Below are 5,978 nucleotides of genomic sequence, written 5' to 3' on the forward strand. Positions count from 1 at the left end.
TAATTCCATATGTTAATAAAGTATCTAATTTACCTCAATGAGATATCCTTTTTTGGTGAAAATGAGTGAAAAGGTGTTGGCGCCATACGGAAAGTTATCCGATTAACCATGGGGCTAGCTGCATGGATTACTAACTAAGAATTTTAACAAGTATATTTACCTCGAAAACTGGATTGTTGTTGAGCTCAGCTGACCTCAGGCTCACTTCCAGTCATAACAAAAACCATGTGCTCATTCCTTCAGCGTGTCGCATTGTTTAGTTGAATTGGTATCCTGACTCACAAAGTATGTAATGACAGGCGCCTATTGATTGGGATCAGGTTATTATCCTCCCTTAAATTGTATAATTAAGTATAACATGACAATATTTGTTTTAAATTATTGTTTGTATATTATTGTTCCCTTAAAGTATTTTTACATTTTTCGTTTTGGTGTTTGAGAAGTGAAAAATATATTGAACTTTTGAAGTTTTTTAATGGACTTTTTTTAAACAGCGCCCTCCATTGGTCTTGGTTGTCCAATTTTGCATCCCGCATGGGGAGATTTTTTTGTACATGGCGGTAAGAAACCTATTTCTATTTTGCCTTTTTGGCAATTGTAACATAATTTCAAATACCCCTATGCGTCTTATGGGAAACAGTCATGTTGTAGAGTCGAAATTCAGGTAAAAATAAATGCATTTTGTGGCTGATAAGTGACAGTCAATATTCTGACGATTTATGTACAATTATTTTTATAATTCCAAGATGGCGGAGGGAGCATTGTTGTGGTTGGTTCAATCATGGAGGAATCATGGTTCAGTCGATAAATTGTAGTAAATATATTGTTTTTGTTAAGGAAATAGTCAGTGTTGCAATGTTTGGATGTTTAAACACAAAACGTTTCTGCACAATTTTTAAAGAATAAAGGGATAACTTTCCATATGGCGCCTGCACTTTTTCACTCATTTTTACAAAAGGGATATCTCATTAGGGGTGGATTTCACAAAGGTAGTCCTAACTTAGGACTAGTCCTAGGCAATGTTAAGAGATAGGACCAATCCTAAGTTAGGATCAGTAACTCATCCTAACTTAGGACTGGCCCTATATCTTAGCATTGCCTAGGACTAGTCCCAAGTTAGGACTACCTTTGTGAAATCCACCCCAGGTAAATTATAATTTTTTTCAGATACTATATTTGTTCATATAAAATGAAAAAGTGGTGGCGCCATATGGCAAATTTTCCTGTTAAGTCTGCACTGTCCTGTTATTTTGTTTCCATTTCATCAAATGATCTCGTAAAGGTCTGAATATTGGGTGTGCGTCATCACTGACAGGGCAAACGACTTTTTTATGAATATAACTATAATTTGCTTTGTTGATTTGTATGTAAGTGATTTACATTACCTTGTTTTGACTCTAATGTACATACAGTATGTAACTAAAGTCCGAGTCCTCAGGTCCTACATGTAAGAAACCAGTCCCGTTAATCAACAATCATTTGGATCTGCGGTAGGATCGTAGATTTTTGCACAGATAATTTAATTTTGATTTCTTATTATCCTTTCCTTTAGATTGATCCCTCTACATTCCCCATGACGTTTGGCAACATGAGATGTTGACACCAGCAACACACAACATACAACAGCAAGTTAAAGACAAGAGGCACCACAGAAAGACAATGCATTTCAACATTTTGAGCTGATAAAACCTTGGATGACTACAATGAGTTGGAGACAGACAGTGAGCTGCTCACAACACAAACACAGGAGGTAAGAAAGTCTTTCAAACTCAAATTAAACTTATTTTCAGCTTAGTTTGCTACACTTTACTCAGTGTAAATAATCAAAAGAATTCCAGAAACATGGCTGAGTGCTTTACTACGTTATCTCAAAGTCTACAGCAACATCATGGATCAACTGTATTAACAAGGTGCAGGATGTTTCCTGCAATAACGTCAAATTCCTGCACTATTGGCAAAATGCACAAACTATTTATTGCGTCACGATAACCCGATTGCACAAACCATTTCTGCACATCGGCGATTGCAGAAATGAAAATATTCTTGCAAGATCGTGCAAACCTTTTTGTGCAAACCTTTTCAGCACGAACAAAACCACTGATTTCGGACTAAAATCCCCCTTTGTGCACGATCGCCCGGACAGTATTTTCAAATTACAAAATGTGCCCATTAAAAAATGTAGCGCCCGGACAAAATCGTTGAGCGCCTTGGCAAATTCTTCAGCAACCTGACAAAAAGTCTTGAAAATTACTGACGATGAACACAAACCACCATTTCAATTCGCCTTGAACTTGCAAGTACATAGACTGATTTATATAACACCCAAGCAGATCCTTGCCATTTGATTGGAGGATTGTCCGTCACGTGATAGCAAATCAAAGTACCATTGCACGCTGAGTCACTCACCGTGCTTTTTCGTTCCATCCGAAAAGTACCATTGCACGCTGCCAGCGTGCAATGGTACTTTTCGGATGGAACGAAAAAGCTGAGTAAAAACATCACTGCGTGCGCGTGTCTTTGGTAACGCAGCAGGTGTTACTACAAGAAGGCATAGTAAAATTACTAGCATTCGGCTTCTACAGTTGAAATTGTTTGTTGAGTGAAAGTTGTATCTTTCAATCAAAATGACAAAGATCTACTTGGATGTTATATAAAACAAATAATGAACGTTTTTCATTCGTGCAATGGTGCGAATATGTTCATTCGTTGAAAGCTGGAATGTAATTTGACTATAGTGCATGAATTAGTTGCGCAATTTGACGTTAGTGCAGGAATGGTTTGCGCAATTTGTTGTTCGGAAAAAATTGAACCCTGTGGAAAACCCTGTCGTGGCAGGGATGATTGTGTCAATGAGGTGTTTACAAGAACATTTAGTACGTCTCACCCCTTATATATTTTATGCTCACTCTGATAAATTCTTTTCAGATTTTATGCATTCTGACTTGGGTATCTAATTTTAATGTGGCTGTTGCATAGTTAAACACTATTCTATTTTCGTTACCTTCCTTCGTTAGATTTCAAATGAGGGTCGACATTCTGCACAACATTGGCTGCACAACATCTGCACAACCCTCTCATAAAGGCTCACTGTCCTGCGAAGATGCAGTAACTTTCAGCACAAGAATGGTACTTATGTAAGTGGAAAAAATAATCACTTCTTTATCATCAAATGTTGAGATATTATTGGGATACTTGTACACCAGAATGACCATTGCTGCCAGCTCGTGCCCCATAAAATACATTCTGATCTTTCCCTTATAACTTTAAGACTTCAATTAATAAGTAACAATGGGACATCACTGGCAAGATGTTGACCAAATAGAGAGATGCTAACATAGTGGCTAGATAGTTTAGTTGGACATAGCAGGCTCAAATATTGCTTCATAAATTTGTGTTTGTTCTACTCAAAACATTTCTTTAAGGACTTTTTGGAACTCTTTCATCAATTTTTGCTGTTGACCTTTCGAGGATAGATAACATGTACATGTAAATCCTATTGTTTGGACCAATTGTAACTCCTAGTGGGTTTCCTTATTTGCAGAATCAAGTATTCAAATGGAGAGAAATATTAACTTCATGGAATACTAAGCAGGAGGCTACTCTCTTCAAAAGACCTTGTGAATGTAAGAAACATCTATCAACCCATGCTGCAAACTGCATGATGCAGTGCGTGAGGAGACGTCATGTTTGCAAGGATTCACTGAACTCTGATGGATCATCAACCCTGTCTACAAACTTCATTCCAGCAAAGACTATTTGAACAATTTGGACATGTTGGCTTTGAGATGCAGCACTGGAGTTATCTAATGCTACATCTCAAAGTCTGGATGTGAGACGGAATTCCTGAAGACTCTGTGAACTCTTGAGATACAAATGAGATGAGAAGGGTGTATCACTGCAAAGACACTATGTGTATGCAAGGCTAGAGACATTTCTGAACCCACCTTGAACATGCACTCTTTGGAACTTTGCAAGGATTCACTGAACTCTGAAGAATCATCAACCCTTTTCTACAAGCTTCTTTCCAGCAAAAACTTTTTGAACAATTTGGACATGTTGGCTTCGAGATGCAGCTCTAATGCTACATCTCAAAGCCTGGATTGGAGACAGAGTTACTGAAGACTCTTTGAACAATATAAGATACAATTGAGATGAGAAGGATAAACCAGTTCTGTTGAGACTACACGTGTTCGTAAGGCCATGAAGGCTAGAGAAATTACTAAACGCACGTGGATCGTGCACTCCTCGGAACTTCAATGTGATCACCATAAAACGACCAGAGTGTTTGTATCGTATCTAAAAAGCAATGCCAGTATTTATTTATGTAAAATATACTTACAAAATTAGGGGGATTAGTCTGTAAGTCGCCACCGTTTTCAAGAAAAGACAAACTCCTTTTTTGAAAAGTTTTGGAAAGTTGTAAAGTGCTTAAAAAAAAAAATTGTTTTTATCAGAATCAACTTTTGTTTTTTGGCAAAATATCATTGTCTTCCAATTTCAAAAATTGGCACAATGATTATATCACCAGATTTGTATAGTTTTCAATAAACAGGCAACCTTGAATTTGCCCTTTTCTTTAAAGTACAAGTGCTTTCATAATGCCAAACAATGAGTTTGAAAAGTCAGACAATCTGTGTGACCCAGATGAGTTTACAAGTTTCTGAAATGGCAATTTTGTTTAGACATTGGTTTAAACATGATGCTCTGTACAACAGAACATGTTTGTTTATAAAAATAAAAAGTCTCAACCCTCATGGTTTTTAAAAAATGTCAAAGATTAAGGGGCTAAAACATTTTGACACAATGGTTTCAAAATTAAATTTTTAAGTTTTGCTGCAGGAGGCACTTCTTGAAAACGGTGACGATATCTTTGTCAAATAAGCACTTTTGTAAAAATGTAGCATTAAGGTATAGTGATCTGTTCATGCATGTATAGGATATTGAAGTGAATAGGATTGAACTACCGGTAGTATTTCTAAATAGCTTATCATGATCAGTATGCCCGAATCCAAGTCAAGCAAGTTAATCAAAAAGGAAAGGTTTAAAAAAAGGTTTAATTGGGAAAACGCTTTTGTAAATATTTTTGTAACTATTTTTTATGTAGAGTCTCACTAAATCAATGGCATCGAGTAGGAGGATACTAAAACAAATTTAGGTAGGACTGAAGCACAGTTGCTTCTTTATAGGTTTTTATCAGCTTCAACTGTAAACCATCCAGCCTACTTTAAATAGGACTAAAACAGAATAGTTTGTCAAGGCCTGTGTATCCTTGCACTAAAAACCATATAGTGTTGTGTGGGATAAGGAAAAATGGCTTTCCAAAATTTGTCAATTCTCTGTAACACCAAATCTATTTTTTTAAGCCACAAAAAATATCAAGTGAGGTTGAGTTAATGATAGACATGTAAAATGTTAAACACTTTTAATAGAATAGTGAACAATATCAGAGGAATTTGAGCACGGTACTTTATTGTTTAGAATTTTCAAGGTTTGCTTCATATCTCAGCCCGTACCAATACTGTTCCTGATTGGAGACTGATATTCCTAAGTCTAGTCAAATTTTACTTCATGCACCATGCAAAGACTTCAATCTTACTAATCGAGAAGATAGTTAAGGGCTCATGTAAAGTTGAAGTATTTTAAATTCAGTGTATAGATCTTCAGAAAAATTAACACATTTTAAGTGCTTACAACTTTTTAAACCTTTGGTAGGATAGTCCAGGAATTGTTTAAATAATCATGTTGGATATGACTTTTAAGGAAGTGCACCCAAGTCAAGTAGCACATAGGAATTCATGCATGAACAGAGGGTAATTAGTATTATTATAAGTGATTTAGCTTTAAATAATTTAGGAACAGCCTCTCACAGAAAGCCTGCGCCTAAAAACAAAATTGAATTCCCACTACTTTGGCGCCACACTCTTACATGTAGATGTTTAACTTTCATGACATTGACCCAAAACGGTGTGCACATCAAC

The 5,978-nt window shown here is 36.2% G+C and overlaps 1 long non-coding RNA gene across 1 annotated transcript; it reads left to right on the forward strand.

The window, feature by feature from the left end:
• Positions 1-498: 498 nt before the first annotated feature.
• On the forward strand, positions 499-3,641 carry LOC117296994. The gene is made up of 4 exons (XR_004519833.1): positions 499-560; positions 1,553-1,750; positions 3,015-3,134; positions 3,542-3,641. It is a non-coding gene; the product is annotated as an uncharacterized LOC117296994 (long non-coding RNA).
• Positions 3,642-5,978: the final 2,337 nt, after the last annotated feature.

This window comes from Asterias rubens, chromosome 11 (genome assembly GCF_902459465.1).
Source record: "Asterias rubens chromosome 11, eAstRub1.3, whole genome shotgun sequence".
NCBI classification, from domain to species: Eukaryota; Metazoa; Echinodermata; class Asteroidea; order Forcipulatida; family Asteriidae; genus Asterias; species Asterias rubens.